This window comes from Otolemur garnettii, unplaced genomic scaffold, assembly GCF_000181295.1.
Source record: "Otolemur garnettii isolate 467f Iridium unplaced genomic scaffold, OtoGar3 scaffold00026, whole genome shotgun sequence".
Taxonomy (NCBI): Eukaryota; Metazoa; Chordata; class Mammalia; order Primates; family Galagidae; genus Otolemur; species Otolemur garnettii.
The window spans coordinates 2368796-2393886 of NW_003852421.1; the positions used below are offsets into that span (position 1 = coordinate 2368796).

General features: G+C 41.6%; 1 protein-coding gene across 1 annotated transcript in view; it reads left to right on the top strand.

The window, feature by feature from the left end:
- The first annotated feature begins 210 nt into the window (after positions 1–210).
- The window catches only part of FARS2 (phenylalanyl-tRNA synthetase 2, mitochondrial), a 485157-nt gene continuing 460276 nt past the window's right edge, over positions 211–25091 (top strand). Inside the window, exon 1 of the mRNA XM_023512333.1 lies at positions 211–259. The gene's annotated coding sequence lies outside the window, so the exon portion shown is untranslated. The remainder of the gene's footprint in view (positions 260–25091) is intronic.

Here is a 25091-nt window from a genome sequence, read left to right on the forward strand (position 1 = left end):
ATTCATCTGTTGATGGACATTTGGTCTACTTATCCCTTTTGGCTATTTTGAATGAACTGCTGTGAACATAAGTGTACAAATATCTCTTGAAGATCTGTTTTCAGTTTTTGGGGGGTATATACACAGATGTGAAATTGCTGGATCATTTGTTAATTCTATGTTTAATTTTTTAGGAACCTCCATACTGTTTACACAGCAGCTGTACCATTTTACATTCCCACCAGCAGTGCACAAGTGTTTCGGTTTCTCCACATAGGAGGTAGGTACTATTTGTCTTTCGGAGTTACAGAAGAAGGAGGGAAGCACAGAGAGGTTAAGAGATCTTACACAGCTAATGTGCAGGTCTCAATTTCAATGTGCCAGCCTGACTTCAGAACCTTACCTCCTGTTACATATAGGTAGGATGAGGCACAGAGCGTCTAAGGGGTATGGTTGTAGATGTCTGCCTAATAATGTCAGAGCCAAGATGCAAAGTCTGTCTTCAGAGTTCATATTGTGAATGACTTGTAGAGTCTGCCTTTTTTTTTTTTTTAAATAAAAGTGCTCTTTAAAAAATTAATCAATCCTTGAATTTTTTTTTTTTTTTTAGACAGAATCTCACTCCATTGCCCAGGCTTGAGTGCCAAGACCTCCCCCTAGCTCACAGCAACCTCAAACTCCTGAGCTCAAGTGATCCTCCTGCCTCAGCCTCCTGAGTAGCTGGGACTATAGCACCTGCCATAATGCCTGGCTGATTTTTCCATTTCCGATAGAGTTGGGGGTCTCACTTTTTTTTTTTTCCTATTTTTTGAGACAGAGTCTCACTCTGTTGCCCTGGATAGACTGCCCTGGTGTCATAGCTCACTTGAACCTCAAATTCTTGGACTTACGCTATCCTCCTGCCTCAGCCTCTTGAGTAGTTGGGACTATAGACACCTGTCACAATGCCTGACTAATTTTTTCATTTTCAGCAGAGCCAGGGGCTTGCTCTTGCGGAGATTAGTCTCGAATTCCTGAGCTCAGGCGAACTACCCTCCTCAGCCTCCCAGAGTGCTAGGATTACAGGTGTTAGCCATCACACCCAGCCGGGGTCTTGTTCTTGTTCAGGCTGGTCATGAACACCTGAGCTTAGGTGATTGCCCACCTTGGCCTTTCCAAGTGCTAGGATTACAGGCATCAGCCACCATGCCCAGCCAATCTTTGAACATTTTTTTATAGCTTTTGTCTGCTTTTTAAAATTTGTGCTTTATAACATTCTTGTTATTCAAGATTTTATCCTTTAAAATGTCTACAATATGTTTGATTTTCTTTTTAAGCTTCTTGGGTAAAATTTTTCCTTTAAATTTTTGGAGTAAATATGCATTGATTCTAGTGGAGTTTTGTAAAACATCTCTGCTGTGCCATTTCCATTAGAAATTTGCTTTCAAAATAAAACCAAGCAACAGTTTCTAAAGTTGGATTTAAATTGGGGGAAGTCCAGAGGGTATTGTTGGTAAACACTGAGGATTTTTTTCTAATTAGATAAAGTGAATTTTCCAGCTTTATCAACAGAGGAGCAACAGCTCAGAAACTTATCTGTTTGCCGACACACTTTTTGTTAAAAGCGTGTGCATTTTCCTTCAAAGAGTCAGAACAGGGCTGCATAGTGCTTTGAAAATAGCTCTTTACCCTAGGTGACACTGGCTTAGCTGGACCATGTCACACCTGTTTCTAAGGCCTCTCACATTGCCAGGGAGAGGTGCCCCCCGAAAGTACACACTCAGGGGCCTTCTGGATGCTGCCTTATCAGAGTTGCTTGTTTTTTCTTTTTTTTTTCTGAGGCAGAGCCTCAAGCTGTTCCCCTGGGTGGAGTGCTGTGACATCACAGCTCACAGCAACCTCCCACTCCTGGGCTTAAGCGAGTCACCTGCCTCAGCCTCCCAAGTAGCTGGGACCACAGGCACCTGCCACAAAGCCCAGCTATTTTTTTTTTTTTTTTTGGGTTGCAGCCATCATTGTTGTTTGGCGGGCCCGGGCTGGATTTGAACCTGCCACCTTAGGTGTATGTGGCTGGCGCCTTGGCCACTTGAGCCACAGGCCCTGAGCCCAGAGTTGCTTGTTAATAGGGAGGAGTAGCCTGGGTATGTTTGGTCCTCAGCTCGTCTTCCTGGGTTGGGAGTTAAGTGGCTTGCACAGTCCACCATCTCAGCTGGGCATTAGCTTCTGTTCCAGTATATCAAGGGCTTACAATCATGCTTAGATGAACTCTCTGCTCTGGAAGGTGTCTTTGAATAATCTAATTCCGTAGTTCTTGGCCCTGGCTATACACTATAGTCTGCCCGGGGAGCTTTAAAAATCAATGATGCTGGAGTTCCATCTCCAGGGATTCTAATGTAGCTGATCTGATGTGTCCCTGGGCCACTGGGAAGTTCAGAAAGTTTTCAAGATGATTCAACATGTGGAACAATTTCTTTTTAACACATTGTTCTTTTGGTCCTAATTAAGGTTCTTACCATTACAAAAGATACAAAAATTTTCTTTTTCTCAGAGTTTCCTTATTACCTGAGATTGCAGGTAGTATTCATATTTCTCAGATATTAAGAGAATCTCTTCTGTTTTGTTTATTTGTAGTGAAAAATCATTTTCACATCTTTATTGAGTATGGATATTTGTAAGATTTAGTACTGGTAGAAGACAGAGTTAGTTTATCTCTGCAGAACCTTGCATTTAGGAATGCAGAGGGTCAGCTATTTGCTTGCTGGGATTTCAGTGCAAGCTCCAGCTTACTTTCTGGCTTGGATGGCAGTTTAATTTTGTAAACTAAAGCCTGTGTTGACATTTGTGCTGATATTTCTCATAGTTCCTGAAGACTTCTCATTTAGACCCTCACCTCCTCAGGTCTATGTAGTCTAGTGCCTTTTACAACCTTGTGTATTAAAACACTTAGCTCTGCCATTAAGTTAGAAAATCAGGGTGCATTTTTGAGTAAACCACATGGTCAATGTGGGGGTTGTTTGGCTTTTTGCAGTGCTTTGTCTAAGCCTCTCCTGGGCCCTCAGAGTTTTTTTTTTTTTTAAGACAGAGATGTGTTTGGCATAGTCTCCTTTTCTATAGCAGCAGCAGCAGCTCTATAGGACTGTGGCTTTAAGTTATTTGGTTGAAAGTTCATCTAAATTTGGGGATGCAATTTAGTGTCTGGCGGAAACAAGTGTTCTCCTGGCTTTGATTTCATTTTTAAAATTTATATTTAGATGTAAAATTGAATAATTGTTTTCATTATTTTTATTTTTTTATGAGTTGTCTGTCAGTAGTTGGAGCAGAAAGGATGTATGATCTGTGGTGTCTTTCCTGCTATGTATTTTCACATTCACAGCCTTCACTTAAGGGCAGAAAATGATTGAGTTACTCTAGTAGATGAGGATAAGGGCTTCCCTTCTCTAAAACCTTTTTGCTTCAGGCAGAGCAAAGATAAACATATGTCTCTCTGTGTGTGTCTTTGTGTACATATACTACCAGTGATGTTATATCTATTTTCATGTGTAGCTGCTGATTCCGAGTGACATAGTGGACATTCCCTCTTACCTTTGACTTATAAGAAGGGCTTAGAACATCTGTTGCTGATCTTCCTTGGTTTTTCAAAGAGAAGCCCATTTGAGTTCCTATGGCATTCCTGTTTAGATAATTTCATAACAGTTGTGGGGACTTGGAATAAAGCTCCCTTCTTGGTGCAGATTTTTCCCTTTAGTTAATTACTGAGGTGGCAGGTGTGTGTGTGTGGTGAGGGGTGGGGCAGAGGGCCCTGTTGGATAAGAGAGACAGATTGCTTAGACGACAGGTGGGGCATCTGGTCATTTCTGAAGACTTGTTCCTCAAAAAGGGAACTATCAGGGGCTCTTGGATTGGTTGGTATGACTTTTCTAGGCTCTATAACTATCCCATCTTCTTCTCTGTAGTTATTCCCTATTTGTTGACCTCCAGGAGCTGGTTAGTTATGCATGCATGTATGTCATTAGGAAAAGGTCACTGGTTATAGAAACGAGGCACTTAATTTTCTGACACCTTAAGTTGGTTTTTAACATTCTAGGAGTTTGAAATGAAAATGGCAGGAAGGTAATAGCAAATTCTCTTTAAAACCCCAACTTCCAACCCATTGTTTTTCAGAGGTAGCTCTGCCAACCCCTCCTCTTATCCCCATCGAACCCCATTCCAACTCCTGGGTTTTTCAGAGCCAGCACCATTTTTAAGGGAAACAATTTAGAAATCATTCCCTTCTGTCAAAGATAGTTTACATTTTCTTCATAAAGGATTTATAGAGTTAAATATTATTTTAGGGTAAGTTGGGGAGGAGCAACTAAGACAAAATATATATATATATATTTGTAGTGCTCACAGACATTCCAGTTTTATTGAATAGTGATAAATTATTGGACTTCACAAAAGTGAAAGTAGTGTCAGATGCTTTTGTGAACTATCTCCTCCATCTTTGGGAAAACAAAGATGAATACAGCTTGGTGTCTTACCTCTAAGAACTTCCCAAGGAGCTCCTTATGTGGTCGGCCATTTATCTTCTTAGCCATGTACTTTTCCACGGTTACCAGTCACACCCCGTCTACCCTCCTCTCACTCACAGACTCCAGGTGAAAGTCTTCCTACATCTTGGCACATTTCTACTTTGGAACATTCCTCGGGAGCTTTTTCTTCTCCAAATGTGGTCCTGGGAACCCCAGAATCTCAGGTCTCACTCAGACTTGTTTAACAAGAACTCCAGGTGACTCTGTCTGCAGAATGTGTTCAAATACAGGTTCTGTTTTACCAAGTGTGGTTGGGGACTGAGATTCTGATTTCCAGTGGGCTTGCAGATAGTGGTGATGCAGGTCTGTGAACCATGCAGTGGCTAGCAGGGCTTTCCTCTGGAGGGCTCATATCTCCCTAGTGTCAGAGAGTAGCAGAACTGTCTGGGTTATGGGATGATATGGGATGACATAGGCTAACCAAGTACCTTTAGCCTCAGAGAATTAAAGTTAAAAACAAAATACCTGGTTCCTATATGCTAGCACAGTTCTCAGAACTTTACTAAAACACTGAATCCTCTCTCCACTCTTAGGACATAGACACTGTTATTATCTCTTTCACAGATGGGGGTGCAAGTTATAGACAGGTTAATTAGTTTGATCCAAGTCACATGGACTTATAAGTGCAAGGAGAGGTCTCTTAACCCAGGCAGTGTGCCTCAGTACCCAAGCAAGTCGGATCATGGTTCTGAAATGACGGCATCTTGGTTTGGGCACTGGAGTGGTTCCAGAAGCAAGCTGGGTTCAGGAGTGTGAACAGTATAAGGAAGGCTTGGCAACAGAGAGTGGGGTTGTGCTGTTCATGTACAAGGAATGGGGCTATGGAGTAAGAAGACACACAGGGCCCCAGCTGCTGAGAAATGTGAGAGTATAATAGCAAACTTCTACTAAGTATTAATAAGGACTGGGTGCTGGGGTTTACATTTGTTATTTCAGTTAAACCTTATAATGATCCTGTGGTGCGGGCATACATTTTATAGAGAAAGAAACTGAAGTTCAGAAAGGTCAAGTAATTTTCCCCAGGTCACACTGGGAGCAGAGCAATGTAACTTGAATTTTAAGTTGATACTGTCTGATTTCAGAACCTGTATCTGGAGTTTCTTTGCCTTGCTGCCTCCCTGGGCAAGGACTCAGAGGGGGAAATTAAGGTATAGAAGAGAGATAATAAGGCCACGCTTGGTGGCTCACATCTGTAATCCAAGCACTCTGGGAGACCAAGGTGGGTGGATTGCTTGAGTTCACAAGTTTGAGATCAGCCTGAGCAAGAGCAAGACCCCATTTCCACTAAACATAGAAAAACTGAGGCAAGAGGATGGCTTGAGTCCAAGTTGGAAATTGCTGTGAACTATGATGCCATGATACTCTACCCAGAGTCGACAGCTTGTGACTCTGTCTCAAAAAAAAAAAAAAAAAGAGAGAGCGCGATAATAAGAACTTGGTCATTAACATTAGGGTATAAAGACCTCTGAGGAACTGAGGGTGAACACAAAAGAGCAGCACCTGCGACTGACTGATTAAAAACCAACCTGGAGCTTCCTAATGTCTCCCTGGGTAGGGCTGGTCCCTGGGGTGGGCATAGGGCTGAAACTGCCTGTAAGATTAGATGGCGGGAAGGTGAAGTCAGTTTCCACCTGTTGGTTAATATTTGTTAGGACTGAGCACACATGCTGACCTCCCATGTATTCATCCCTACCTCAGTGAGGGAGAGCCCAGTGCTGTTCTCCCCTTGACTCCTGTTTCTTAGACACACACGTGTGTGTGTGTGGCAATGCCGCCTGTGCTCCAGCCCTCACTGGAGTGAAGCTTGCTTCTGCTTTCCTCCCCCATCTTTCTGATTATTGCATTTCTTGCCACAGACATTTCTTATTCCTCCTAAAGTGAAAATCTGGGCTCATTACTTTAACCAAATGATTGTACAGCCCTGAGTGACCCCATATACATTTTTTAAATTGATAACTAAACTGACAGCACATGAAGCGTGCCCAGGGAATCCTCAACCTCACGATGCTCGTAATGAAGGGAATTGACTGGGTTAGCAGATGGACACTGCTCGTTTTTTGTTTCTTGGCGGTCATTGACAAGTACACAGCACCTCCAGGTGGCTCTCTGTGACCTGCTTTGTGTGGCATGCCATGGGATGCTGATGCTCTTCCTCCTCCCTGAGCAAGATAGCAGGCTGCATGGTCTGGTGCGGAACCTTGGCGCTTTGTCCATAAGGTCAAAGCTGTGCGTGTCATGTTAAAATAAAAGAGTATCTTTTAATTATACAAAGCTTAGAAATAGAGAGGAAAAGACACCCATATTCTCCAAGGTTATCAGTTTTTAAACTTTGTTTGCATGGTTTTTCATAGTTCCGTTTGTTTGTATGTGAATATCCCCTCATTCTGCTGCATGACCTTCATAGGTACCATTTTAAGGGTTGCATAATCTGTTGTGATGCTATACCATCAATTATTTAATTCTGTTGTTAACATTGTACGTTTCTTCTAACTTTTCACCATTATTAATGACAGTGTGAGGTGTACCTTTGTGCAAGTAGCCATTTCCACATTTTGAATTAGTTCTTATGATAGAGTCCCAGACGTGGCCTTATTGGGTCAAAGAGTATGAACATTTTTATGGTTTCTAAAGCATATGGCTAGATTGCTTTACAGAAGAGCAGCACTGTGTGCTCAGGTGTGTGTTTATAAGACTCATTGGTGCATATGTGTATTTATTTATGCCCAATGATACCATGGATTTTCTTTGCTAATAGGAATGTGATGTCTAATGTCAGCATAATAGTCATCCAGTTCAGTGTTTAGTAGAGGATTGTGTTCAATATGAAATAAATTCAGTATGGATATTCCCTATTTCCTGGGAATTTGGACTTTCTGGGAAGTTGGCAAAAGTGAATTGACAATAACATTCAGCTGTTGTGACTAGACTCTCTGTGGCTTCCAACTTTTGGGGAACACTCAATGGTTTTGAGGTGAAGATGGAAGTCAAACAAGGTTGGTGGGACACGTGGGGATAGCATTGGAAGTAGCTGGCATGTGGGGGGAGTGCCTTACCAGGCTGCACAAGTCACTTCACCTTGTCTGATAAGGATGGTCGCTTGGGTGCTGAATGAAGTGCTTGTATTGAGAAGGGTTTTGAAGTCTTACCCAGGCTTAGTTGGAAAGGTGCTGTGATTAATTAGTAATTTGTTCTAGATCTTTGACATTGCAATTTTCTTCAATTCATTATCTTTCCATTTGGATTGTGAACGTTAAGTACCTTCAAGTAGGACTATACTGTTTTTTTTTTTAACAGACAGAGTCTCATTTTATTGACCTTGGTAGAGTACTGTGGCATCACAGCTCACAGCAACCTCAAACTCCTGGGCTTAGATGATTCTCTTGCCTCAGCCTCCCTAGTAGCTGGGACTACAGGTGCCCACCACAATGCCCGGCTATTTTTTGTTGCAGTTTGTCCTGGGCCGGGTTTGAACCCGCCACCCTTGGTATATGGGGCTGGTGCCCTACCTACTGAGCCACAGGTCCTGCCCAGGACTATACTTTTTAAAATTATTAAATTTTCTACTCATTCCCTGAAGTTTTCTATATACGATATATGTATTTGTGTCTCCTTATTAATTAAATGAGTGAATGAATGAGTGAGATTCACTCATGGTGCAAGCATTCTGCCAAAGCCCTGTGGTTAAGTAAATAGAAACCCCAGTTCTTGTGAAACCTCTAGCAGGCTTCACAGTGTTTGCAAAGTAAGAGGAAATTTCAGCTGAAATTTAGGAACAGTAATACCAGAAAAGACCTTTGACTCATCTGTATAACTTCCCAAATCATTTATGAGATTTCCTTGTTTTACAAGGGAGAAAACTGAGCCCCTTCAGGGTGTCTTCCCCAAGGTCACACAGATGGTAGGTGACTGGGAACTCCAGGCTGGGTCTCTTGATTCCTGGTTTAGTATCCTTTTCACTATACCGTGTTGGGAGAACTAAGGGTGCTTGTTTTACTTACCCCCTCGATGTGACTAATTTTTATACATAGTGCTAGAATGTTTATATCCCTTAAACACTCCTGAGTGTGTTCCAGTGTAAGCCACTTTCTTCCTTGGATAGCACAAAATTAATCTAGTTGATCCTACTAGTGGACAGGATGATTTTTCTCTTCTTCCTTACTGAACTAGCTCCATACTGTTTACTGTACAGATAACCTAACAACATTCAGTACAATAACCAGGTAATATGGTTACACAGTAAAAAGGAGTTAATGGTCTTAATGACCTGCTTATTTTGCTATAGCATGCTGAGGAAGCCACTTTTTGACTTTGTTTGGTCTTGAAGGGATTAACATTTTTCCCATGATGGAAATATAAGATGAAAAATTTAGAATACATGTATAAATTGAAATAGTTAATTGACCCAGGGCTCCTCTAATCGAATATAGTCTATATATAATATTGTAAATTTTCTTTCATTCTTTTTTTCTATATATAACTTATGAGGTTGTAATCAGACTGTTTATGAAACTTTGCATTTTTAAAATGAATACATTTTTAAAATTTGCTATTATATAATTTCCTTTACAGAAGGTTCATTTTTCAATGGAAGACATTTATGAAAATCTTCACTTGTTCTTCCCGCATCTGGGCCAGTGGCCCAGTCTTTTTCCATCAGTGGGATGGCAGTGGGTGGCGACATTCCCCGTCAGTAATTGTGACTAATGGAGCAGGTGTCTCTTCAGTCAGCAGTGGCCAGGACCTGTCTTTCATTTGAGGGTCATTGATCTGAATTTTCCTATATTTTCCCAATTGTAAATTGTCCTCTAGCAAGCTTTGTGTGCGTGAAGCTTCGTACCTATTTAGGATTAGATCTTTAGGATACTTTCCTAGAGTAGAATTGCTATCCAAAAAAGGGAGAAACATTTTGATATTTTGTAAGCTTGTGCACACAAACAGAATTTATATCATACACATTATTTTCCACAAATTGATGCTATTAATGTCAAATATATGAAACTAAGGATACATTACAAATAATATTGGGTATTATTGCTGTTTTATCTTTAACTTGATAGGCAAAACGTCATCATTTCGAATTTCTTCATTTAGTAGTGAATTTGAGTATTTCAGCACATATTTATCAGCTACTTAATTTCCCATTTTATAAGTTGCTTCTTCATTTTGGCTTTGAAGTTGTGGGTGAGAAGGGGTGGCACCTGTTAGTACCTTGGTGGGCTGGTATCAAGTGGACTACACTTTGGGTAGCCTTGATTGAGACTATAGGTCTATCACTAATAGCATATTGAGTTCTTTCTGTGGACCAAGCAGTGGTATGTTGCTAACAGTTGTGTTATTTGGGCTGCTGTAACAAAGTATTATAACTAGGTGATTTACAAATAACAGAAACTTATTTCTCATGGCCCTGAAGGCTGGGAAACTCAAGGTGAAGTCACCAACAGATCTGATGTTTGGTGAGAGCTTTCTGGTTTGTAGAATTACAGAATCTTCTGAGTGTTTATTATAGATTTATGTAATACAAACATTCACCAACAAACCAAATTTAGGTACATAAAGCTCCTTGATTTCTAATTAACTTTTTTACATATGTGCAATGTCTGAAACTTATAGATAACTAACTGGGGGCTAACTTCTACAATTGATTCAGATTATGAATGAAACTGTAGTCCTTCTCAATGTGCCTTTAATTCACAAGGATGGCATTTTCTTTTCTTTTTTTTTGAGACAGAGTCTCACTTTGTTGCCCTTAGTAGAGTACTATGGCATCACAGCTCACAGCAATCTCTAGCTCTTGGGCTTAGGTGATTCTCCTGCCTCAGCCTCCTGAGTAGCTGGGCCTACAGGCACCCGCCACAATGCCTGGCTATTTTTTGTTGCAGTTTGGCCAGGGCTGGGTTCGAACTTGCCACCCTTGGTATATGGGGCTGGCGCCCTACTCACTGGGCCAGAGGTGCCGCCAAGGTTGATGTTTTCATTCATAGCATTCGTTTATCCCCAGAAATTAAAGTATAAAAATTCCAACAAGAATTTCTTCTGGGCTTTGCTTACTAGTAATCTATAAAAAGTCTCATAACATGCATTTGCATAGTACTTTTTGTATTTCAGAAGCTTTTTTCATACACTCTAAAGCTTCATGTCAATTCTGAGTAGACTGGGAGTTGTTATTATCTGAGGACTTATTGTTTGATATTTTAGGACAATATTGCCAAATTAAAAAAGATTTTTACAGTGGTACAGAATATTAGAGTAAGACAGCAGAGAAAAAAATAGAAATATCAAAGCTTCAAAGATATAGCCCATCTGGGTATGGTGGTTTATGCCTTGTAATCCTAGCTCTTTGGGAGCTTGAGGAGGGACGATCGCTTGAGGCCAGGAGTTTGAGACTAGCCAGGGCAACATAGTGAGATATTGTCTTTACCAAAAATAAAAAAAATTGGCTGGGTGTTGTGGCATGCCTGGATGTGACTGTAACTACTTGGGAGGCTGAGGTGGGAGATCATTTGATCCCACATATTGGAGGCTGCAGCGAGCTATGAGCTATGGTTGTGACCTGGACTTGTCCTCCAGCCTGGGTGACATAGAGTGAGACCTTGTCTGTAATTGGGAAAACAAAAAGATTATTCCATCTTTAGCCACTAGGCATGTGCCCATTGAAGAGGGTTTTGAAAAGTAGGCTTATTTCATTCCCATGATGTGCCAGAAAGTGTCTCAATTCTTGCCTTCTCTTCTGGGCTTTTGTTCTCTAAAGATTAGATTTTTTTTCTCTTTTCTTATTTTTTGAGACAGAGTCTCACTCTGGTGCTTTGACTAGAGTGCCATGGAATTATAGCTCATAGCAACCTCAAGTTCTAGGGCTCAAGCAATCCTCTTGCCTCAGTTTTACTATTTTTAGTGGAGACAGGGTCTTGCTGTTGCTCAGGCTGGTCTCGAACTCCTGAGCTCAAGCAATCCACCCACCTTGGCCTCCCAGGGTGCTAGGATTATAGGCATGAGCCATCATGGGTGGCCTAAACATGAAATTTTCAAGACCACACTGCCAAGTATTAATTTCAAGGGGTTGTAACCTGGACTCAAATAAAAATTTGAGTGCCCACTATGTATAAGTACATAGTGTATTAAGTGCCGGAGACCCAGTGTTGGACAGTAGTACAGTCCCTTTCATCAGGAGTTTATGTCTGATCTGGTGCTTCTTGTTTGCGATTCATGGTCAACAAGGTGGATGATGTTTCTGTTCTCAGAAAACATGGTGTCTAATGGGGATGCTAAAAAAGTGGACCGACAGTCCCAACACCTTGGGTTCAGTGCTATTACAGGGGAAGTGCAAATTGCCAGGAAGCCCCCAGGTGTGTCCTCTAACCCAGATTTGAGGATCCTGGGATGGGGGTGTGTGTGTATGCTTATTTGGATGATAATGGTAGTGCAAAGCCAACTAATCAGCAAAGTACAACCAACCAGCCCCTAAAACAAACTTCACCGTTGTTTACACAGGTAATGGTTTATTAAAGGATCAACAGATAATGTTTTTTTAAGGATCGTCTAAATCTGATGTTTGGTATTTACCTGCCCCTTGTTGTCAGGCTGGGATGTGCCGCAAAGTCCTTTATACAGACTGTCTGCTGAGGGCTGCCCATCCCCAGAGAGATGATCATCAGTTAGTTCTTGTTTCCCAGTCACTTCTAAGTTACTTCTGGGTTTATACATTGCTCTTTAGCTTATCCTTGAAATACTTACTGGATAAAGGCCAGTTGGTACAGGCCCATACTTTATCATTTTAGCTGATTCCCAGCTGTATTCACTAATTACACATCATAATGTTTACAACACAATTCTGTATATCATGCCATTTAATTTGTGTTTTCCTTGGTAACTCAATTGGGTTTTCTCCCAGTAGGCAAGTTTTATTAGGGACATTTTTCAGAACTTTACTCTAAGTTCAGTTGAGCTATGCTGGGAAGTAGAAGTGTACAAGCCTTAATGGAGAGGAGTGTTCAGGGGATGCGCACAGTCTAGGCAAAACCTTGATCCAAGAAAGCGTGAGAAAGTATTTAAAAAAAAGGAAAATGGTCCAGGTAAGTGGTTTGTGTAGTGGTGAGGGGCTGGTAATAAGTGAGTCTAGAGAGGTAAATAGTCATTGGTTCTCAAATTTTGCTGGACCATGAAACCACCTGGGAATTAAAAAAATTAATTAAAAAATACTGATGTATGGTTCTCAGCCCTAGACATTGTGACATAATTGGTATGGTGTGTACCAGGGCTTTGGGAATTGTAAAAGCTTCCTAGATTACACAGAAAATTTGGGAACCTCTGAACCAATTTACCAAGGGCCTTATACATTATATTAAAACAATGGATTTCATATAGAGATTGATGGCATTGAGGAACCACTGAAAGACTTTAAACAGTAGATCTTTGAATTAGGTTAGATGATTCAGATTGATTTGGAGGGAAGGGATTGAGGAATCTTAAGATTGGAGGCAGTGAAACCAGTTAAGAGTCTCTGAAGTTAAAGATGGCCCTATGGAGGGAATGCCAGTAGTGATGGAAAGAGGTAGAGAGGCCCCTGAAGAGATGGCTTCAGCAGAACTTGGGATGAGGGGGGGAGGGTGTGGTGGATGAGATGGGCAAGTGGGGCAGGGACAAATTGAGCTGAGGTGGGTGGGGGCTGAAGAAAAGGGATGATGGGCTGGGGATCACCATACTAGCTCTGCTGAGCTATGGGCAGAGCTGATTTCTCCCTTCAAGAACTAGCTGAGGGGATCCATCAGCTCTTTGTGATAAAGTACCTGTCTGTTTTCTCCTCAGGCAGAGGTGGTACCTGTTCCTCCTCAGTTTGAGTGGTTGTTTTTCTCAAATGATTAATCATCTTGTACATCTCATTCGTATGAGAGATCCGTAACCTTATTTAAGGGGGATTCTCTTCACACTCGTCATCCGTGGAAGTGTTGATGGATGAGGGGTTGCCATTGGCTTAGTGGCTTCTAAACAACCTCATTTCCCTTTTGCGAAGAATGAGCGGTAGTTGGGAAAATACAGATTTCATTACTTTTTCATATAATTGAATTGAAAATTTATGTCACTTTTATCTGAATAGTTTTGGGGAAAATGCGAAGCAAGTTTGATAGAACAATCTGGAGTTTTTTGAGAAAGAAATACAACCTGTGTAAAAAAAGTTCAAGTGTTCTATTTTAAGAAATCCAATATACAAAAATCCGAATTTATAAAGCAGGCACATTCTGAGTAGAGGTAATTGGTGGTTGGTGATTTTGATAATAGATTCTTGGATTTGTGAAAAGATGTCTTTTAGGAATTTTTTTTTTTTTTTTTTTGAGACAGAGTCGCAAGCTGTTGCCCTGGGTAGAGTGCCGTGGTGTCATAACTCACAGCAACCTCCAACTCAGGCTCAAGCGATCCTCTTACCTCAGTTTTTCTATTTTTAGTAGAGACAGGGTTTCGCTTTTGCTCAGGCTGGTCTCAAACTCTTGAACCAAGCAATCCACCTGCCTTGCCCTCCCAGAGTGCTAGGATTATAGGTATGTGCCCTTTAGGGATCTTTTGTAAAGTAAGGTTTCTATGTTCTTTAAGTGATTTGGATTTCAGAAATAATCTTTTGTAATAAGTAACAGTCTATCTGGGTGTTATATAATCTACTATGTACTGTTAGGTGACCCTTGGACAAGTATTAGGAAGGTTTAAGATGGCTTTGACCCCACAGTATACTGGATAAAGTCAAAGAAAGTCTTCCCTTGTACATACACTGACCTTTCTACATTCTTGTGGCTTTAAAGTTTTCCCATCTTCTTCCTTGCATGGAGTGCCTGCAGGCCCCCATAATGAAATCAAAACTCTATGTGTCACATTTTGGTTTGTTGCCATAAATGTGCTTCTAAAGTCATAAATTACATGTAATAAAATTCACTATAGGTTTACCTAGGTAAATGAATAAGTTTGAAGCCAGTAATCACAAGGGAAAATGGGAAATTCATTTGATGGTTAAAAAAAGAGGGGAGCAAAGAGAAATTATCAAAATAAACTCTGAAAAAAGAATCCCACAATCTGAAAAACAGCAAGACTTCAATATTAAATATTTGCAATGGAGTAATATCTTTCCTCCACCTTTCAAAGAAAGAATAATGGGATATCAGTAATACTATATATATTTCCCAAAGCACCAAAATCTACTCTTGCCAACATATTATTTTGAAAGTAATTTTTTTGTTTGTTTTATTTCTAAAGGGTAGATTGATTTTTGGGAGTGGGGGTGAGAAGAGAGGAACATAAGACACCAGAATATCTAACATTTGTGATAGCCTGGTTATAAATGCATGTTCAGAGGCAAATGACCATGATAAACTACCATCTAGGAAACCGCTTTATTTAAATGAAGTAATTTCCCTCCTGCTACCTTACAGGGCGTCAGCAAATGAGCCGTGCGTGAGGGAGAGAGAAGCATCTTCTGCTGGTGCTCACTCTGTCATCTGGCAAGGGCTTCATTATGGAGAGGGATGCTGATGGCTAGCCAGACGCTTAACTGGCAGTCTTAACTGACTATGGAGCCATATTCATGTTGGCTGACATCTAGTTTTAGAAGTTATTTATAAGAAAAAAGATCTGTGTAATCAAAACAGCCAGGGAAATTTTAAATGTCAGATGTGTACTAGGAAAGATTCACGTAGGGTGACTAGCACTGTTAGATTAGAAACTTCTCGAAACATTTGTATACACTGAATGTATTTTTCCTGTGTGTAAACAGTAATTTCAAACAGCATGTTATAAGGAAGCAAATTGAAAGCGGAGGTTATGAACACTGTAAACGTGGAAGACTATAAAATTACTAGACAACACATTAATAAGCCAAAAATTGTAATGCAACAACATGTAAAGAACTTGGAAGTCTTAATTCCTCTCTTTGCAGTAAGAAGAAAAAAGAAACTGAACAAACTGAAAATCAGTGATTCTGTTTAGACTCATTGGAGATCTGAGGTCACTGGGTAAAGGGCTGCCCTGAGAAATGGAGAGGCGAAACCTGGAATCACAGTTTACTACAAGTCCAGGAGCAGAACTCCGCTGCTACCCGCCTACCGGTAGGAACGGTTAAGCTGTAAATGATGGCTTTACATCACGGGAGGTCAGTGTGCCAGAGTTAAAGACTCTGGGAGCCCAGTGTGAGGCGAACCTCTAGGAATCCTAACAGGGGCTTCCAATACTCCCTTCCAGTTTCTGTCAGTGGGAGGGGGAAAGCAACTGTTTTGAAATATACCCCGGAGCATTCTGTTTTCCTTAACAAAAGCCTGCCCTCAAAAGAAGCTATTTATTTACCAAAACCTAAGTGGCTTAGGTTTTCCCAAGTGCCTAACTGCTCTGAGTGATGGAAAATACAACTTGAACCTTAATGTCTCACTTAAGAGGGGGAGGGGGATAAAGCTGATACCCACTTTTGAAGATGGCAGCCCAGGGTCACAGGCTACTAAAAGACCAAGAACTAACTACTCATGGGACTGTAGAGGGCTTCCTCTCTCCTCATAATTTACTTCCACATAGTAATCAGGGATTACAGCTAAAAGAAGTAAAGGCCCAGAGGAGACAAAAACAGGGCCAGTACAGGGAATGCTAGCCTTACACCTACAGTTACAGCAAACGGCCTAAATCCTAGCCAAATAAACATAAAAGCTCATAACAAAAGTCCATTTCTTCTGTTTCTTTTACATAATACATCATTTTTAGTATTCAACAAAAAATCCCAACACATTCCAAAAGGCACAAAGTACAATCTGAAGGGAGCAAATATGAGATCCCAAGTCAGATATAATAGAGATTTTTGAATGATCAGGCCAGAAATTTAAAATAACCAGAATTGATATGCTAAGGGATCTGATGGAGAAAGTGGTCAGCATGCTAGCACAGAAAAGTAATGTAGGCAGAGAGATGGAAACTACAGAAACTCAGAGTTAGTGCTAGTAATCAACAGCACTGTAGCAGAAATGAAGAATGCCTCTGGGCTCAGCAGTAGATTGGACATAGCCAAGAAGTTGACAAGCTTGAAGGTACATCTGTACAGACTTTCCAAGCTGAAAACCAAAGGGTAAAAAAGAATAAAAAAACTGACACAGAGTAGTCAAGGACTATAGGACAGTTACAAAAGGTATAATATATGTGTAATGGGAATACCTCAAAAAGAAGAAAAGAGAAAGGAATGGAAGAAATATTTGGAGTAAAAAGGGCTGAGAATTTTCCAAAATTAATGGCCCCAATGTACAGGTCCAGGTATACAGAGAATAGTATGCAGGCAAATACACCAAATACACTTAGACATATATTAAAACTACAAAGAAATCAAAGACAAAAAGAAAATATTAAAGGAAGCCTTAAGGAAAATCACCTTACCTATAGACATCTAAGGATAAGAATTACTATACATCAGACTCCTCTTCAGAAACCATGCAAGCAAAAAAGAATAAAGTCATAGAATTCCATATCCAGTGAAATTATCCTTTAAAAGTGAAGAAATAAAGACTCAGACAAATGAAAATTGAGGGAGTATGTCACTAGTAGATTTTGCCTGTTAAATGTTAACTCAAGAAATGTTAAGAGAAAGAAATGATAGAGATTGGGACCTCATATCTATGTCAAGAAAGGAGTACTGTTAGAGAAGGAATAAATGAATGGGCTTCAGGGTTCTGTCCCCTGGGGTTCTGGTGCCATACCCAGTACCTGGACCCGCCCCCATCCATACTAAGTAATATTGACACAGGACATGCAGGTTCTTTTAGCTGCAGTCTCTGCCTTCACGGATAACTGAAATGGACCTAGCAGGTTAGTGGGCGGAACAGTAAATGAGGAATGAAAATAGGATGAAAGCTGTCTTTTCTCAGCTTTTAAGATGTGTTATTAGTCTAGTTAACATCAGGTCATATGTAGCAGAGCCTCAGGTCATCTCTGCTGGAGAGGAAAACCATATGGACAGCTTAACTGCTTTCAGTATCTTGTGCAAGGGAATATTTTCATTTGAGTCTCATCATGCCAGTTAAATTCTGGCATCGTTTTGAGACTATTCACAGTTTGAAGAAAAAGGAATTGAAGGTACTAAGTGTAGACATTATGAGCTCTTAAAAATTATTACAGCTTTTCAAACTAGAAATGAAAAGGCATTGAAGCATCCTCAGGTTTTAATTTTTAATGAGGTAAATATTAATTGCTATAACCCAGATAGGCAAAAGGACCTGGGATCCTCAGTCCCTCTTTATTTTTTTGAAAAAGAAAAGGGTTGAGGCCAATGTTGAGAAAAGTGCTGAGGATTGTTGCCATCTTTATTTAGTCCATTTCTGCTATGACCTCATGAGGATCCACTGCTGGGAATTTGAGTCTCCTTTCCAAATCCTTATCTGTGGCTAGCCATTTGGTCCTTTTAACCCAGGAAGCTGATATTTAGTGATCAGAAGGACTTTGACCATAGTGAGCATTTTTCCTCTTTGGGTTGTTGCCTATTATGTTTCCCCTCTCTGCTCTTTTTTCTTATTCTTTTAAAATTTTATTCATTTTTTCTTTATTTTTTGTCATCCTTTTTTCTTTGTGTCTGTTTTTCTTTTTCTTATTTTCTCTTATTTTTTCTCATTTTAAAACTTTTGTTTCCTCTTTTTTCGTTCTTTGATTTTTTTTATTCTCACCTTTTTTATCTCATTTTATTTTCATTTTTTTCTTATTTTTTTCTCCTGATATATTTATTCTTAAATTTAGGTTGGCAGTTAGCATTACTAGTTTAGTTAGCAGGTCATATGCAGCTGGGCCTCATGGTCACCTCTGCTGGAAAGGAGACCCACCGCCAGGGCAGCTTCCTCAGGGTGAGGTTGGCCCAGCACATCCTGACTAGGACCAAAGCAGCCATGGAGGTTGTTAACAAGAGTCAGCGGGGCTTCTCCAGCCTCCAGAGACAACCCCCTGAACTCCAGAGCATGAAACTCCTGGGTCACCCCAACATTATGAAAACTATTTGAGGTGATTGATACCTAGGAAAGATTCCACATTTGCCAGGGAGTCCACTAGTGGAGGAGAAGGTATTCGATTACCTACTGGACCATGGCTGCTTGAGATTCCACTGGGTAGTATCTGCTGTGTTAGACTGTCCCCAGAAGGGGTGTCCACAGGGACTTAGAGTTGGAGAGCCTGCTTGTGGATGCTGACCTCAACACCAAGGTAGTAGTCGTTGGCTTCAGCATTGAGTTCACTATTGACAAATTAGACACCTCTGGGATGGTCCCCCTTATGCTGCCCTGGAACTCTTCCAGGACCAAAAGTGCAATGTCCCCGTCATGGATGTGTGGAGCCATAGTCACTGGGTCCCTGCCTTTGGTTAGAGAGAACTTTGGGGAGCTGTGAGAGTGGATACTGAGTAGAATATATCACATTCCTTTCTTCATGTTTATAGGGTATACATACCTGGTTAAGAAATTTGTGATCCTCAACCCTAGTGAGAAAAATACTTCAGTGGAAGACCTGAGGGACCTTTGTATAGATACAGACCCTGAGGAAGACCTAAGACCTTACACTGAGCTACTCTCTGACCATTAGGACTCCCTATCTTGAGTTGGTATTGTCCAAGGGCTACACGTGGAATGAGATTTAAGACTCATTGTTGAGCCAAAAGTAAGATGAAGCAGTTCACAGATCTTGGGCTACAAGACAGCCCAGCTGGAAGGCCACCCCATCACCGTGAAGCCCCTGCCTTCAGCCCATCCCACCAACAGCTGCAGTCCTTCCTTGTCTGCCAGCCCTTAACCAGCAAAATTGCCTTTCCCACCTTTACTTTGTTTTGTAGCATAGGGAATTGGTGTCTTGGGGAGGGTCAAGAGTCAGGGTGGAAGGCCAGCAGAACTCCTATCTAGCTAGGAGATAGAGACTGCCCCAAGCCCAGCCTCCCTGCATGGCCCTGGGGCCTTGTATACTCACAGCATCAGCAGCAGTGTTGAAGTCCCAGACAGAACCAATTGCTTGCAAGGTGTATCCTACAAAGGAAACTTTCTTCGTGCTGGGCAGCTCTGATGGGGACTAGAAGAATTTGCTAGAAGTTGTGATTCCACTTTTTCCCCCCTAGCAACAGTCAAAGCTAGCAGGGGACCAATTGGAGGGAGGTCCTTATCTTCATCTACAGATACCTATGTTTCAGGTGGGCTAGAAAGATAGGGTAGCCCAAAACAGTGGAGCCAATCAGATATTCTGTGTCTGGGCACCAGGACTAGAATGAAGATGGAGAGGTCAGGCTGTGCTCCCTGCATTTCACACAGAGCGGGAAGTTCCTGAGCTCATGGTGCCCATGCACTGGGGTGCAAACGGCTGATGTGAGAGTAGTGCAATAGACACTTGTGTACAGCTTGCCCAGCCCAGAGGACTTGGTGTAGTGGAAGATGGAAGTTGCAAACTGCCTGCTTCTCCCCGTGGGTTCAAATGAAGAGGCTTTCCAGCACCTCCTGGTTTTGAAATCATCATGGCCAAAAGCACTTAAGTTTAAATCACTTTCAGGAGTCACATGAGGGTTAAAAGGGGAGGTGGCAGGTCCTAGCCGTAGGCCAGTTCGTCTGCCCTGACCTGGGTGAAACTTCAGACACCAGGTTGTTTTTCTTTCTTTTTCTTTTCTTTTCGAGACAGAGTCCCATTATGTCACCCTTGATAGAGTGCTGTGGTGTCACAGCTCACAGTAACCTCAAACTCTTGGGCTTAAGCAATTCTCTTGCCTCAGTCTGCCTACAGGTGCCCACCACAACACTCGACTATGTTGTTGTTGCCATTGTTGGTTTGTTAGCTGGCCTGGGTCGGATTCGAACTCAGCAGCCTTGGTGTATGTGGCCTGCGCCCTACTCACTGAGTTATGGGTGCTGCCACAGACTGTTTTTCTTGGAGTGCTTCTCCCCTCCCTGGCTCTTCTCTTCTGTGTTTTTGGGGAGCAACGATCGTGGGTGGTAACTGTTGATTTGAGTGTTCTCCCTGATGTTTGTCTTAGAGGATAGAGGGATGCTACTTCCTTGATTGGTTTGACAAGAATGGTGTTAGCACAGATAATAGCAATAGCATTTACTCTCAGTCCCAGATTTTCTATATCATTCCAATCCGTTTCAGCCACATATGCCCATTTAACAGATTGAGAAATGACAGTGGCAGAGGTAAGTAGCCTGTTGAGAGTCGTGGAACTACTAAGTGCAGAGCTCATGCTGTGAGCTGTGATCTCACCCCAATCCTGTTGGCCTCTGTTGTTACAGGACTCCAGGCTTTTAGAGCCTTGGTGTTGACATCCTTTTGAGGTTGACTGTATTGTCTCTTATGGATAAATTAAAATCTTAGGAGAGATGAGACAGTTGACTGGTTTGTGTGGCACTTTTCAGGGCTCCTTGTGACATAATTTCTCTGTAGTCTTGTAAGTCCTCTTCTCCGTGAATAGGTCACAGTCCTGAAGTACAAATACTGCCTTGAGACTGTGACAGCAGCATGAAGCTTCCAGAGTGTTGGCAACACTGAAGGTGCGTGGAACTATATTTAGCAGGGGATGGAGCCTTGTAGGCCCCTTGGAGCACAAGTTGCCCCTGTGGGAGGAGCCTAACCCAGAGCTAACTCTGGAGGGCAGGGGCTGGCAGAGCAGCCTCCCCCTCTCCCTGCCTCGTGTCAAAACCTATGAACCAGGTGAATGTGGAGTAATGCTTTTAGGAAGTAAAATTTACTTATTAGGTTGGGCGCAGTGGCTCATGCCTGTAATCCTAGCACTTTAGGAGGCTGAAGTGGATGAATTGCTTGAGCCCAGGAGTTCAAGACCAGCCTGAACCAGAGCAAGACCTTGTCTGTACTGAGAAAAAGAAAAGCTAGCTGAGCATTGTGGCATCTACCTGTAGTCCCAGCTTCTCAGGAGGCTGAGGCAAGAGAATCATTTGAGCCAAAGAGTTTGAGGTTGTGGTGAGCTGTGATACCATGGTACTCTACCCAGCATGATAGAGTAAAATAAAACTCTGTCTCCAAAAAAAAAAAAAAATTGGTTCTTAAACTGGAAGAACCCCTTTTCCTATAGTAATGTTTTTTATTAATATATAAATTAATTTATCTAAGTAGTTAATATTTTGGCTGCCAAAGGGATGTTAGGAGCTGGATGTGTTTATAATATGTTTAAAAAATATTTATCAAAAGTGCTTAGTGGGCAGCTACTACGTTCTTGCCTGGTGCTATAGCTAGAAAGATGAGTAACATATAATACTTTTTCTTGAGCAGCAAACATACCAATTTAATGTAAGATTCATTCACAAGTATTTATTCAGCATCTATACTTGCTTAATATCAAGGAAGTCATAAAGAAATACAGCAGAATTGAGTAATATCATTACACAATGTTTAATGTTTTGTTATAACTTTGGTGAGAAAAAATCATTTCCCTGGTGAGGGCCCCTGTCTGTGTTCTTTTTCCTGAGACTGCCTGGATTTCCTCCAGGTACGTCCATCTCCTCTGCCATCCCAGGCACGTGCCCTTTTGTTACCTACCATGTCTGCGTTGTCAGTCTGTGTCTGAGTGTGCCTGTGATGCAATGGCACTCTGTCCACCAAGGTTCCTGCCTGGCGCCCTGAGCTGCTGGGATGTGTCAGCTCAGGCTGCTGAACTGGGGCAAGGGGTAAATAATTATCCTCGTTTTTAACTTATTTTTTCTGAAATGTATTTATAGTTCACATTAATTTCAGTGTTTAATATTAGAAGTTTGTTTGTCTTTGTTTAGACATTTGGTGATGTTTTTGTGATCAGAAATACACCTGAAAAATTCAGCTCCAGTTTATGCTAATACGTTAAACTTGGTTTGGTTATATGTCATTTTGCTTAAAGTTATAGGCAGTTTTCTAGAAACCTATAGGACTTTAAGTGGATACTTAATGTTTCTCTTCACTGTTACTTATTCAGCAGTGGAGCCAAGTACATAGGAGGGGTGGTCAACCCAGCCTGGGGTAAAGGGAGATTAGGCTGGTAGGAAGTGAGGTGAGGGATGGTGAGGCTTCCTGCAGAGAATGATGCCTGGGTGGGAGGATGATGGATGTTAGCTGGCTAGGGAAGAGAGTGGGCTGGGCCTTTTGAGACCTGGCACTGAGATGGTAGCAGAATGTGCATTTTAGGAGTGAGCAGGGTCTGGATGGGTGGTCAAAACAGCATTCTTTTCACACAGAGAGGTAGAGAAGAGGAAGTGATTTCTGGTTATGGGGGGCCAATAGAGGCGGACAGCATACTTCACCCATTCTACTGAGTTCCCTCAAATGAACATCCTAATAAGAACATTTCAGATGCACAAACTCACTGCTTTCCAGAAGATGTCCTATAGGACACAAAATGCTTGGAATAAATGCCACTTGATAAATAGGTACTAAGAGTTGGTTCAAAAAATCCAAGTTCCATTTTGAATCTTGAAAGGGGGAAATTCCATGGTTTTCCTTCTGGAAACCCAAGCATCATGAGAAACTTGTGTTCCAGGCATGCCTTGGGCAGTACAGGTCCAGTGCTCAGGTGGCTGGTCTAGCAGGTCTTACCCTCCCTGAGAATCCATTGCTCTCCTTAGTGGTCTGTTGCAGGCAGGGTCTGTTGCTGCAGATGTGTTAATGATGGGAGACTGAAAATGGAGAGTGAAAGAGGCTGTCCAGTGTCTGACCTTCAACCTACCCCACCGTGCTCTGTCTGTCTCAGCCCTTCAGCTCCCCAAAGTGCAGCCTCCTGCTGTGGTTGAAAAGCATCTGCTCCCATCTATCTCCTCTCAGTCCTTTGCGTTCTCCTGAATTCTCAGGTGGTATGGTGACTTACATATATATTTTTTTATAGCTGTAATATTGGTGAGAGAAACTAGGAATTCCTTTATTTTTTTAGACAGAGTCTCTCGCCCAAGCTAGAGTGCTGTGGCCTCAGCAACCTCAAACTCCTAGGTTAAAGTGATCCTCTTTTCTCATCCTCCCAAGTAGCTGTGACTACAGAAACCTACTGCAACGCCCAGCCATTTTTGCCTAATTTTTTAATAGAGACAGCGTCTCTCTCTTGCTCAGACTGGTCATAAACTCCAGAGCTCAAGCAATCCTCCCATGTCTGCCTCCTAGAGTGCTAGGATTATAGGTGTAAGCCACCTCGATGGGCTGAAACTAGGAATTCTTGATAACTGTAGGAGATCTTAGGAAATAATTGGTGTGGTTGGTATCTCAAGACTTGAGAAAGGTGTGCTTTCTAGGACTTATAGTTTTCAGAGTCAAAGGCAGTATTTTTATTCATCTGAGCTGCTATGACAATACCATAAACTGGGTGGCTTATGAAACACAAATTTATTTCTCATAATTCTAGAAGCTGGGAAATCCGAAGTCACAGCACCTGCAGATTAGGTTGACTGGTGAGGGGCTGTTCCTCATTGATGACACCTGCTAGCTGAGCCCTCACATGGTGCAAGGGGCAAGTTAGTTCCCTGGGTCCTCCGTAATGAAAGCATTAATTCTATTTATTTATTTATTTTTTAGAGACAGAGACTCACTTTGTCGCTATTGGTAGAGTGCCGTGGCGTTACAGCTCACAGCAACCTCAATCTCTTCAAGTGATTCTCGTGCCTCAGCCTCTCAAGTAGCTGGGACTACAGATGCCTGCTACAATGCCTGGCTAATTTTTTTTAAGAGATGAGGTCTGGCTCTTGCTCAGGCTGGTCTCAAACTCCTGAACTCAGGCAAATTAATCCCATTTACTATGGCTCCACCCTCATGACCTCCTCACCCACCTAATACCATCAACTTAAGGGTTCAGATTTTACTTTGTGAGTTTTGTGGGGACACAAACGTTGAGAATACAAGAGGAAGTTAGCTGATTTTTTTTTTTTTAAAGAAACCTACATCAATTCATCTTTCATCTGTATAGGGAATGTCAGGGTTATCAAAGAGGGAAGTTATTCAGAAAGGATCTGACCTCTTAGACATCAAAGGAGTAAAATAGTATCAGATTTCCCTTGATTTTACAAAGCCTCTGTTCTCAGATCATCTGTTGAGGGTGATCGTTTCCCTAGACATTCTCCTGGTGTTGCTGTGTATCTCCTGAGTTTAAGTTTCAGTAAGTATGTGATATGTATTTTTCATCATACCCATAGATTTTTGATATTCTGTAGGAAAAAGGACCATTCCAGATGATGTTGTGTAGTGCATCAGGCTTGGTGTGTTCTTACTTTGTTTGTAGAAGCCATTACAGCTTCTGGTGCTTGCAGGAGATGAAGTTAGCACCCTGCAGGGGTTAAAAGGCGAGAGGATTTAGACAGGACAGATATAGAAAGCAAGGTTTTATACTAAGCTTTGCTGTGTCTACTTTATCCCTGTTCACCAGCGTCTTCTGTGTTTAGAATGTGCCCTAGCATCATTTTTCATTCATGTAGCAATCTGCCTATAAAATGCTTAACTTTTGAAAGGTTACATTATCTCTAAAATCAAATCTGGTTACATATGGGACCCTCTAAGTACTGCCCTCTCCTTCCTCATCTTCCAGTTTCCTCGCATACATTGAATGTCCTTAGGAAGTAAAGTAGCCTTTTCCTGGAATCATTAGTAAAT